This window comes from Pteronotus mesoamericanus, unplaced genomic scaffold (genome assembly GCF_021234165.1).
Source record: "Pteronotus mesoamericanus isolate MK-2021 breed Mesoamerican mustached bat unplaced genomic scaffold, CSHL_Meso_final scaffold_550, whole genome shotgun sequence".
NCBI lineage: Eukaryota > Metazoa > Chordata > Mammalia > Chiroptera > Mormoopidae > Pteronotus > Pteronotus mesoamericanus.
Genome location: NW_026555322.1, coordinates 1,505,729 through 1,518,911, shown reverse-complemented (window position 1 = coordinate 1,518,911; position 13,183 = coordinate 1,505,729). Strand labels below are relative to the sequence as shown.

Genomic DNA, 13,183 nt, shown 5'->3' with positions numbered 1-13,183 from the left:
AAGCCTTGCTCCCAGGGATACAAACCAATAGCAGCTTTGCCCAGATTTTTACTCAGAAGTCTGTTTTCCCTTTCATGGGCTTATTTAATATTTCAAAGCCATTTCAAATCTGGGTTATTGCTCCTATTTTTTATCTTCTTCCCAAGGATTCCATTCTTTCTTTCCAAGGTAGATTGTTCTTGGCCATGCCCTCAACAGTTTTATTTTTGATGTGTTCTAACCATCAATTTTGGCCATTTTCAGAGTCCTGTTTGGTAAAAGTACCACTGAAGGAAGAACAAGATTTGTCATGGACTTGTATGTTTCTTTGTGCTTATCTAATTTTCAGTTGCTTCCTTTTCATATAAATAACCATCTAATGCAATAACAGGATCTTGCATAAGCTCCTTAGTGATTGGACATGGACATACAAATTCATCAAGAATTTCAGAAGAAATGATTTTCACTTTTGTCCTGAGCTCTTCGATTTTCCTTAGAATTTTACAGTGCAGCCCTAGAGATTCAATTTTCAAATCATCAGCCAGATTTTCTTTTGTAAAATTCAACAATTATTTCCCATCATTGTGACTCATTTTGCAAAGACCAACACAGCCTTTAAAATCTTGTGCCAAAGCCACTTTGTGACATCATCTTTGGATCAATCTTCATTAAGCAGCTTCAGCTGACGATCTGTGCTCCTTGGTTGGCAAAGTGTTTCCAGGTCAAATTGCCAGGTGTTCACTGTTTTGTCCATTGAACCAGTAGCAAGTAAAAGGATATTGGGTACAAAGGCACAAATTGTTACATACCTGGTATGCTGAGTTAATGTGTGAAGTTTATTCTCAGTATTAATATCATACACTATTACAGACTTTTCTAGTGATCTCGAGACTAGCAGCTGCCCATTATTAGAAAATGGACAAGCCAGAACAAGAGCACAGTGCCCACTCGGTGTACATTTTTAGATAGAAAGACCTATTTATTTATTTATTTATTTATTTATTTATTTATTTATTTATAGAAGAGAGAAAGGGAGAAAAACATGAATGTGTGGTTGTCTCTCATATGCCCCCCACTGGGGACCAGGCCCACAATCTAGAGATGTGCCCTGACTGGGAATTGAACCAACGACCCTTTGGTTCACAGACTGGTGCTCAATCCACTGAGCCACACCAGCAAGGCCATTCAGTGTACTTTTATATTTTAATTCAAAACCTAAGATATGGCTAAAAGGAACAACCCAGATTTTGATCTGGCAATTCTGACCACATGTCACCAAGCGAAAAAACTGAAGACTGTCCTCCATCAGAAACTGGCTGTGAAGAAAATCACAGCAGGTAACTTCATGATCATGTACTTTTTCAGTATGCAGACACCCCATTTTATCATCTCTAACTGTTAAATCTCCACATGAGCAGTCATTGACAAAGAAGTTTACATTGGAAGAAAATGCACAGGCCACCAAGGAGTCATCCTTAACACTACCACATCTATGCAACTTGTATGACTGCACACTCCACTAAACAACAGTTCCATCAGCTGTGCCTGATACCAAAACAAATGGAGTCTGGGTAAAACTGGCAAACCCTCACAGGGCTTCCATGAGGCTGTTCCATCACTACTGAGGTCTGCCCATTTTGTGTAGTCCATAGGACAGTTGTACCATCTGTTGCACATGAAGGCAAAATATGCCCTGAAGGTGATAAACAGCAGCAGTGGACAGCATAGATGTGAAACTTCAATGGAGAGTGTGGCAATTCAATAAAGATACTTAGGGAATATAGGCGAGTTGTTTTGTCCAAGAGCAAGTAGCCAAAAGAAAAGAGGAGAAAGCATAGCAGTTGATGTCATCACCATGATCAGCTGCGTGAATTAGTTTCACAATGTTCTTCACTTGAAGTTAAATATCCTCTCTGTGGGCTTCTATTTAACCATGACAATGTGGCTCTGCAGGGCACGGGCCACTTCTTCCGAGAGTTGGCCAAGAAGAAGCATGAGGGTGCCAAGCATCTCTTAAAGCTGCAAAAACAGGACTGTGGCTGCATTCCCTGCCAGGATATGCTGAAGCCATCCCAAGATAAGTGGGGTGACACTCAGGACACCGTGGAAGCCATCTTGGCCTTGGAGAAGAACCTGCACCGGGCCGTTTTGGATCTGCAGGCCCTGAGTTCTATCTGTACAAACCATCATCTATGACTTCCTGGAGAACCACTTCCTGGAAGAGGAGGTGAAACTCACCAAGAAGGTGGGCAACCACCCAACTTACATCCAAAGGCTGGACGACCCCCAGGTGGGGATGGGCCTGAAATTAACTCTTGAGTTCCCCTAGCAATCTCATGAAATTTTCTTTTTCTTCTTAATTAATTAATTTATTTTTTCAAATACATTTGTCTCTGCCTCCCCCCCACCACTTTCCCTTGCCCCCTCCCTTCCTTCCTCCCTCCCTCAACTGTTCCCCTTTGGTTTTGTCCGTGAGTCCTTGATATATGTTCCTTGACTTTCCCCTTTGCTTCATCTTCCCATGCCCGCCCTCCCTCCTCCCCTCTTGTTTCTGTTGGTTTCTTTTCTTTTCAGTGTTGCTGGTCTTATTTTCCTTGCATCTTTGTATTGTTGGTTAGGTTCCACTTATAGGTGAGATCATATGGTATTTGTCTTTCGCCCCGTGGCTTATTTCGCTTAGCATAATGCTCTTCAGTTCCATCCATGCCGTCGTGAAGTTTAGTAGTTCTTTTTTTCTTTCTGCTGCGTAGTATTCCACTGTGTAAATGTACCATAGTTTTTTGATCCAATCATCTACTCATGGACACTTAGGTTGCTTCCAACACTTGGTTATTGTAAATTGTGCTGCTATGAACATTGGGGTGCATAGGTTCTTTTGAATTGGTGTTTTGCGATTCTTAGGGTATAGTCCCAGCAGGGGAATCACTGGATCAAAATGCAGTTCCATTTTCAGGTTTTTTTCTTTCTTTCTTTCTTTCTTTTTAAATACCCTAAGAACACCAACACACCAATACAAAAGAACCTATGCACCCCAATGTTCATAGCAGCACAATTTACAATAGCCAAGTGTTGGAAGCAACCTAAGTGTCCATCAGTAGATGATTGGACCATTTTCAGTTTTTTGAGGAAATTCCACACTGCTTTCCACAATGGCTGCAGGAGTCTGCATTCCCACCAACAGTGTACTAGTGTTCCCTTTTCTCCCCAGCCTCGCCAGTTACCTGTTGTTTGTTGATCTGTTTATCATGGCCATTCTGACCAGTGTGAGGTGGTACCTCATGGTGGTTTTTATCTGCATTTCTCTGATGGCTAGGGATGCTGAGCATCCTTTCAACTGTCTCTGGGCCCTCTGTGTCTCCTCCGTGGAAAAGCGTCTGTCCAGGTCCTTTGCCCATTTTTTGATTGGATCGTTTGTCTTCTTGGAGTGGAGTCAAGTGAGTTCTTTATATATCTTGGAGATCAAACGTCTATCTGATGTATCATTTACAAATCTATTTTCCCATAGGGTTGGCTCCCTTTTCATTTTGCTGATGTTTTCTTTAGCCATGCAGAAGCTTCTTATTTGGATGAGGTCCCACTTGTTTACTCTTTCCTTTATGTCCCTTGCTTTAGGAGACACATCCGTGAAAAAATTACTGCGTGGGATATCTGAGAGTTTCCTGCCAATGTTCTCTAGGACTTTTATGGTGTTGCAACTTATATTTAAGTCTTTTATCCATCTTAAGTTTATTTTTGTGTATGGTGTCAGCTGATGATCCAATTTCAATTTTTTATATGTAGCTGACCAGCTCTCCCAACACCATTTGTTGAAGAGGCTATTATAGCTCCATTTTATGCTTCTGCCCCCTTTGTCAAATATTAGATGCCCATATAGACTTGGGCTTATTTCTGGGCTTTCTATTCTGGTCCACTGTAAACCAGGAAACATTTTTATCTTAGTGATAATTTATGTAAAGCCTGGAACACAGCAAAGTTTCAGTTGGGTGTTTTCTAAGTTATCTAAATGAGAAGAACCATGACTTTTTAAGAACTTTTTAATGACAATTGTAGGTTTACATGTAATTTTAAGAAGGGAGAGAGAGAGATCTTATACACTTTGCACATTTCCCTCAATGGTAACTTGCATAACTACAGTACAATATCATAAACAGAAAATTGATGTTGATAATCCACTGACCTTATTCAGATTTTACCATTTGTGTTGTGTGTATGTAGCTATGTGACATTTATTTATATGTGTATTTATGTGTGTAGGTATGTTTTCTGAGATGCAATCTCATTTATCCCTACATCTATGTGAGAGATGTTATCCTAAAAGCAACCAGTACAAGGGAAATGACTTGCTCAAGACCCTTTGGTATGTCTGGCCCCCAATGTTCTGAAAAGCCTCTTCTTTCTTTTTTCAGTGGGTTACATTGCACATATTATTCTTGAGAAAATAACATAGAATAAAAGAAGTGAAATGGGGAAGTATATGATATAAAATGAACTGGGGGATTGTTTTTTAAAATAAACCATATGGAACTGGTCCAGTGATTATTTTCCTTCTTTAAATTATCAGAGAAATTACTCTAGTGTATAGAAATGACACTGAAGCCCTGGCTAGTGTGGCTTAGTGGATTGAGTGCCAGCATGCAAACCAAAGGATCCCCAATTCAATTCCTAGTTAGGGCATATGCCTGGGTTGCAGGCCAGGTGCCCGGGGTAGGGGCATGTGAGAAGCAACCACACATTGATGTTTCTCTCCCACTTTCTCCTTCCCTTCCCCTCTGTCTAAAAATAAATAAATAAAATCTGTAAAAAAAAAGAAATGACACTGAAGTTAATAAGGGAAGCTTACTCATTTCCCTTCCATTGAACATTTCCACATAATTATCATATAATTATGGTATTTTGATTATGTGAAAGAAATATCCTTTAAAGGAAGAATGGATGTGAGAAAGGAGGGCAACTAACATCTGTTGAGTACCAAATGTACCATATGCTGTATATGACACAAAATATTTCGATTTTTTGCTCCTCATAATAATTGTCTGATATAGAAATAATTATTCCCATTTTACAAATGAGAAAAAAAAACTCAGAGACATTATGTAATTTCTGAAAATCTTTCTGCAAGTGTAGAGATCACAGAAAATCTAATCTTCAACCAGTGTATATCTCATATAACACACTGTATCCTTTTTATTTTGTGGCCATGCAGGGCTTAGTGATAAGTGTTTTTGAAGTGTGTGTGTTCTTGACCATTCATACATGCATGGATGAATGGATATTAATAATTTTCTTTCTCCCAGTTACATCTTCAGTAAATATAAGCATCTGGATCTCATAATATAGATCTGGAATATGAATTTTGGCTGGAGTGTCTGGCAAATAATAAATACTTGATGAATATCTGTTGAAATGAGGACTCTGTGTATTAGTGAAGGGTAGTAGCCTTACTGCTTTGAAAGCAAAGGTCTGGAAACAGTTAAAGTGCCCATCAGTAGATAATTGGATAAAAAAAATCTGTGGTACATTTACACAATGTAATTCTGTGCAGCTGTAAAAGAGAAGGAACTCTTACACTTTGCAACATCATGGGTGGACCTGGAGAATATTATGCTATTCCAAATAAGCCAGTCAGAGAAAGGTAAATACCATATGATCTCACTCATATGTGGAATCTAATGAACAAAATAAAACCAGAGGCATAGATACATGGAACTTACTGACAGATCTCAGAGCAGAGGGGGATGAGGGGACTGGAAGAGATTAGGCAAAAAACATACATGCATATATACATGACCCATGGACACAGACAACAATGTGGTTACAGCTGGGGGAGAGGGGGCTTGGTGGAGCGGGTAAAAGGGATGGAAAATGGGAGACATCTGTAACAGTGTCAACATTAAATTTTAAACAAATAGTAAATAAATAAACACAGACAAAAAATAGCAAAATAGACAAAATTTGGAGAGGAAGAAATGCGTATAGTAAATAATTACAAGAAAAAGTTTTAACTCTGATAATTTAAGGAATGCAAATAAAAGCATCTAAATAACCTTTTACTACCTATCATCTGATAAAAATTAGGTCTAGAAATAACCCAATAGTCTTTAGTCTGAAGTTGTCCAGCTGTCACTTGCCCCTTCTTGTGCTGGGTTCAAGTTGCAGCATGTCTTCTGAGACACTCCAAGCAGAAGAGGGGACAGCAGGGTGTGCTCACTTCTCAGGGGCACACTCAGAGAAAGGGAACCTGGATCAGTGGCCACTGGGGAAAAAGGATGCCAAGGATCACTTGTGGATCTGTTCCAATGCCCTGAGCAGGTGCTCCTATCAGCAGGGCAGGTCCATCACTGACACAAGCACACTGCCTTGGCAAAATCTCCCCAAATATTGCCAGATACATGAAGAAAAGTTGAGATACCCCCATGGTAAGAATCAACAAGATCGGGAAGAAGTTTGACCTGAAGTGTGAGCTCTCAGCCAAGTGTGAGCTCTTCAGTGCGAGTGGGAATGTGAAGGATCCATCAACCTGCATGTGGTTGAGGAGGCCAAGTTGCTGGAACTGTGAAGCCCAGCTGATCATTGAGGCAATGTCTTGGAACACAGGGATCAGGCTGGCCCTGGCTGCTGCATTGAAGGGTTACCATTAACATCATAATGCTGGAGATGATGAGCATGGAGAAGGTAGATGTCCTGTGGATATGGGGGCTGAGACCATGAGGACACTCCCCAATGCCAAGTTTGATTTTCCCAAGTCTCACTTGGGGATTCTATGGAGGCTGAAGAATAAGATCCCAAATTCTCACACCCTGAACCAGTACCACAGTGTCAACGACCTTGTTGCTCACTATGACATCACCACTGAGGAAATCCTTTAGTAATGTGATGGGAAACTGTACGTGCTAGTGGCTTCAGCGGGCATGATGGCACCATCATGGGCATTGCCAGAAAGCTAAGGGAGAAGTGTGCTGCATGCAAAATCATTGGGGTGGATCCCGAAGTCTCCATTTTCACAAAGTCAAAGGAGCTGAACATGGCAGAGCTGATGGTATATGCAATGGAAGAGATCAGTTGTGGCTTCATCCCCATGGTATTGGGCAAGACAACGGTAGACAAGTGGTTCAAATGTAATGACAAGAAGTCCTTCACCTTTGAATGCATGCTGATCATGTAGGAGAGACTGCTATGCAGTGGCAGTGCTGCATCACCATGTAAGTACCACGAAGGCAGCCCAGGAACTGCCGGAAGGCCAACTCTGCCTGGTGGTTCTACCTGACTCAGTCGAGAATTACATGTCCAAGTTCCTGAGTGACAACGGGTGCTGCAGAAGGACTTCCTTGAAGGAGGAGGATCTCACGGTAAAGAAGCCTTGGTCGTGGCACCTCAGAGTTCAGAAGCTGAGCCTGTCAGTTCATTGTCAGTGCTACCGATAGTCACTTGTGAGCACACTATGAAATCTGAGAGAAGGGCTTCAACCAGGTGCCCATGGTCAGTTAATTGGGGGTGAACCTGGAGTGGTGAATCTGTGGTACTTGCTGATATGCCTGCTCACTGGGAGGGTGCAGCTGTCAGACCAACTTGACAAAGTCATTTGCAGAGAGTTCAAGAAGGTCAGCCTGACAGACCTACTGGGCATGCTCTTGCACATCCTGGAGATGGACCACTTTGCCCTGGGGTTTCATGAACAGATACAGTGCCACAGCCATGGGAAGTCCAGTAAAAGGTAGATGGTGTTTTGGGTTGTCATTGCCATTGACCTGATGACATTTGTGTGAGCCCCAGATTGGCAAATAATTTCCCTGACTCTGCAGACATTTTGCTTTACAATTTTTGCTATTCACATGGTATTTTATACTTTATAATTATTTTATAGTAATTGAAAAATACTTCGGATGGAACTTTCAAAATGGCAGTGTAAGTAAACATGGCTTGCCTCCTCACACAACCACATCAAAATTACAACTAAACTACAGAATAACTATCATGCAGAACTGCCAGAAATAGAGCTTAATGGAAGTCCCACAATGATGGAATTAAAGAAGAAACCACATCAAGACTGGTAGGAGGGGCAGAAATGCAGAATGGACTAGCTCCACACCTGCACGGGCGGATAAAAAATCAGGAGGGATATCTTGAGCAAGGGGTCCCAACCCCACACCAGGCCCCCCTTCCAAGGGTTCCAGTGCCAGGAGGACAAGTCCCTATAACTTATGGCTGTAAAAACCAGTGGGGATTGAGGTGGTGGGAGGCAAACTACTAGAGTCCCAGGCAGTTCCTCTTAAAGGGCTCATGAACAGACTTACTCAGACTCACTTCCCCTGAGCTCCAGCACAGAAGAAGCAGGCTGAAAGGCACCACAAGCATACGGGGAGGAACTGAAGTGTCTAGCATCTGGGCAAGAGCTGAAGGGCAGCTTTCTCCCAGGCAGAAGTTCTGGCAGAGGCATTGTTCCTTTTCTGAGCCCTTCCTGCACAAAGCTGGAAGGCAGGCACCATATCTGAGACTCCATCAACCTGATTCACGATGTTTGCTCCACCCTGGTGATTTCCTGAGGTTCCACCCCACCCAACTTCCGGGCCCACCAAAGTGGTTTCCAGTGGCTTTTCCATACAAATGGCTTGTCTTGCCCCATGCTTCTCTCAAACAAGCAGTATCTAGCCCCAGCAAGCCCGTGTCTATTGCTGAGTGCTCCCAGGCCTGGAACTAGCAGTAGCTAGCCTTAGTTAACAGTTTTGACTCACTTGAGCACCTCCAAGCCCAACACAAGTAGCAGCCAACAGCAGATCACTTTGTAATTTATGCCAAGTGGCCCTGGTCAGAATACAGGTGGTGGCTGACCTTAACCTGCACCTCCTGGGAGGCCCCAGAGCATGTGCATCCAGTAGACAGCTACAGACCATGTCAGAACACCACCACCCAATGACCTCCTCAAGCAACACACTCAAGGGGTGAACTCAGCAGGTGCTAGAACTCTGCTGAAGTCAGTCTTGCTCTGTGGAGTGGGCCCCTGCACAGCTGGTCCTCCTGGGGGTCAGAGGTTGTTGGTCAGTGGTCACAGCCAGTTCTTGCAGCTGGTTGGCCAGGGTAAATCCTTCCCACTGCTCTGCCAACACCAATCAAGGCTCAACTACAAGATGAGGATATATACAGCCCACACTTTGGGCACACCTCAAGTATTACACTTGGGTGATAGGGGAGGCTGTGCTACTGGACCCTACAGGACACTTACTATATTAGACCACTATTCCAAGCCAGGAAGTCTTAGCAACTCTTCCTAATACATAGAAACAACACAAGGAAGCTTCCCAAATGAGGAGACAAAGAAACATGGCCCAAATGAAAGAACAGAACAAAACTCCAGAAAAAGACCTACACAAAATGGAGACAATCAATCTACTAGATGCAGAGTTCAAAACACTGGTTATAAGGATGGTCAGTAAACTTAGTGAAAACTTCAACACCATAAAAAAAAAAAAGGCATGGAAACCATAAAAAAAGAACCAGTAAGAAATGAAGGATACACTAAGTGAAATGAAGAGCAATTTACAGGGAATCAACAGTAGAGTGGATGAAGCCAAGAATAAAATCAGTGATTTAGAATATAATGAAGGAAAACACCCAATCAGAACAGCAAGAATTGAAAAAGAATCCAAAATAATGAGGATAGTATAAGAAGCCTCTGTGACAACTTTAAGCATGCCATCATTTGCATGATGAGGATGCCAGAAGGAGAATATAGAGAGCAATACATTGAAAACTGTTTGAAAAAATTATAACAGAAAACTTTCCTACCTTGATAAAAGGAATAGACATACAAGTCCAAGAAGCGTAGAGAGTCCCAAACAAGATGAACCCAAAGATGCTTATACCAAGATACATCATAATTAAAATACTAAAGGTTAAAGACAAAGAGAGAATCTTAGAAGCAGCAAGAGAAAAGCAGTTAGTTACCTACAAGAGAGCTTCCATTAGACTGTCATCTGATTTCTTCAAAGAAACTTAGCAAGGCAAAAGGGATTGGCAAGAATTATTCAAAGTGATGAAAAACAAGGACTTACAACCAAGATTACACTACCCAGAAAAGCAATCATTTAGAATGGAAAGACAGATAAAGAGCTTCCCAGATAAGAAAAAACTAAAAGAATTAATCATCACCAAACCAGTATTATATGAAATGTTACAGGGTCTTCTTTAAGAAGAAGATCAAAACATGAACAATAAAATGGCAAGAAATACATATCTATCAACAATTGAATCTGAACGACAAAATAAACATAGAAGCAGAACAGAAACAGAATCATAGATACAGAGAACATTCTTTTTCCTTTTAATTAATTAATTTATTTTTTTCAAATACATTTGTCTCTGCCTTCCTCCCACCACTTTCCCTTGCCCTCCCCCCGCTCCGTCCCTCAATCCTTACCCCAGAGAACATTCTGATGGTTGTCAGATGGGTGGGGTTTTGGAGGATGGGTGAAAATGGTGAAGTGATTAAGAACTACAAATTGGTTGTTACAGAATGGTCATGGAGATGAAAAGTACAACATAGGGAATAGAGTAGCCAAGTAATATAATTGCATGACCCATGGATATGGACAACAGTGTGGGGATTGCTGGAGGGAGTGCAGCATTCCGGGCAGAGTGGGGCAAAGTGGGAAAAATTGGAACACCTGAATAGCATAAACAATAAAATATATTTTAAATTTTAAAAAATGTATATGACAATTTATTTCCACTCTACAGTGCTTCAGGACCCATGGCTACAAACCTAAGCTCAGGGGCAGTTAATTTTCTTCAGAGGCTCCGTTCCAGGAGAAGCCACAGGGGCAGGAGAAGTTTGGGGCTACAGCAATAGCAAATTCCAGAGATGGTTCTGAAACTTCCTGACATCCAGGAGGACGTTCAACAGGTTCCTGGACAAGGTAATACTACGCTGTGCCTGTCTTTTCCAAAAGGGAAACTTGTCCTTCCTGAGTTTCTTTTTTCAGTAAGTAGCAGCAATATCCATTTAGTTGCCCAATGGATTAGTTGGAATTTTTTTCTAGTACAAGGACCAGAAACCAAGCTCCAACTGGCTTAAGCAGAAAAGCATTTCATGGTGTCCATGAAGTCAAGGGAAAGCCCTGGGAGAAGCCCAGGTCCCAATCCTACCTTCAAGATTCACCATTGTGTAATGTGGACACTATACTTCAGTCACCTATAATATGACAGTTATGATATTGTTTTGACTATGAAATGAGTTAACATTTTAAGGAACTTTGAATAGTGCTTGGTGTATAGCCAACACATAATATATATTAGCTAGTATTGTAAGTTATTGTCCAGGAATCACAACAAATCTGGAAAACTAATAAAAATATTAATTCTCCACATATTGTAGTATAACCGCAGAACAAGATTAAAGAACAAAACATTAAAAATCCTCTGGAAAGAGAACAGTTGCTTACAAAAGATTGACAATTAAGCTGGAGCAGCCTTCTCAACATCAGTGAAAGAGACAGAAGAAATTAAAATATCTTCAAAATGCTGAGAAAAAACTGCCAAGTGACAGTTATAACTCAGCCAAACCTAAGGCTGAGCATTAAATAAAGAACTTATCAGATCAGTAATAACTGAAAGTTTATCACCAACAACCCTCACAAACCACTTCTAAAGATTTAATCTAGGAAGAAAGAAATAGAAGTCAGACTAAAAGATGAAATGATAGTATTTATGGGAAGACAATTTAGTAAACATTTGGTAAACCAAAATATTGACTATACAAATAATAACAATGATGACTAATATTGGCAATAGGAAAGAAAGAAGGAAGTAAAATACAGAACAATGATAAGCTAAACAGAACAATGTGAGAGATATAATGCATTCTGAGGAGCTGGTACTGTTCTGGAGGAGAGTAAAGAAATTGATTAACTTTAAACTTTGTTAATTTAAGTAAACAGGTTAAAATTTAGGGTATTTACAGAAAGAATGGAAATAGAACAGATACATTTCTATATAATAGGGAGGGGAATAAAAAAATCAAAAATAATTCAGGGAAAAAACTTAGAAAAAGCAAAGTGAATAGAAGGCACAAAATAAGACAGTGATAATGAATCCAAGTATTTCAATAATCACAATAAATGTTAATGGACTAAATTCATCAATTTAAAAAGAAATTTACTTTCCTGTATGATTAAAGTTTACCACAGTAAAATATTTTTAAAAGGAAAAAAATAAATAAATAAAATACTTCAACATATTGTTTTTAAAAGAACTGAAAAATGCTTTTGGGTATAGTTCATGTCAGCTCACAGGATACAAGAGAGAAAATTTAGTCTTTTGACTTATTCCTTGGAGTCTCTTAAGCAGTAATTTATAAAGTTGTTTCCCTTGGTCAAGTTATTGAATATTTTACTTCTCTCTCCTCCCTGAGTAATGGGGATAATTATTGGTCTTGGACATTTTGTAGGATTAAAATGAGATAAAATGTAAAATATCTTTCATTTAGTAGTTGTGAACATATTAATATCTTATCATTCAAGTTCCCTTTCCAGAGGGCAATAGCTTGTGCTTCTTCCTGGTTCCAGTTCAACATCTCAGCAATCAGTCAGTCCATGTGGCTCCCACACCCAGGAATCTTAGCCCAGAAGGCAGGATTTCATTCCCACCATAATTTTCATCAACAAAAGGAGAATGATTACTAATGAGGGAATGACATTCCGGTTTTCATATTAGGGGAGTTTCTCACTATCAGTCCTTATGGCCTGTAAATCCATCATTTAAATGGAAGGCTGCCGGTTGGTCTGTGCAGAAGGCAAGGGGTAGATAATTGACCCTGGAAAATTTACATATCTCTCTGAGTCTGAGGTTGGTCACTTGCAAAATGGGACTACGAGTATCTTCTTCAAATACTTGTAAGAAGAAAAAGAGAAAACCTAAAACAAATGTTTGTCACATAGTAAGACTTTTATAAATGTTACTCCAGCCTACCTTGCTTACTTTGTCCCATAAAATACAAGATCTCAATTAGACCACATCTGGAAATGTAGCAGCAAGAAGTGAACTTTGGTCTCATCTCATCATTTCCTTTGTTTTTTCATGTGCTTTCCTGTCTTCTTATTTTCATTCTAATTTGGTATGAGTGAAGCAATTTCTTATTGAGCCCCAGGAATAAAAATAGTACAGAAGAGATAGAATAATAACAGGTCAGCTAGATAGAAGATGGGAGTCATCA

At 40.3% G+C, this 13,183-nt stretch overlaps 2 pseudogenes; one reads left to right on the top strand and one right to left on the bottom strand.

Moving 5' to 3' along the window:
* Window positions 1-216: 216 nt before the first annotated feature.
* LOC129061203 (WD repeat, SAM and U-box domain-containing protein 1-like) lies at window positions 217-2,166 on the bottom strand (annotated as a pseudogene).
* Window positions 2,167-6,136: 3,970 nt separating this feature from the next.
* LOC129061182 (cystathionine beta-synthase-like protein) lies at window positions 6,137-7,768 on the top strand (annotated as a pseudogene).
* Window positions 7,769-13,183: the final 5,415 nt, after the last annotated feature.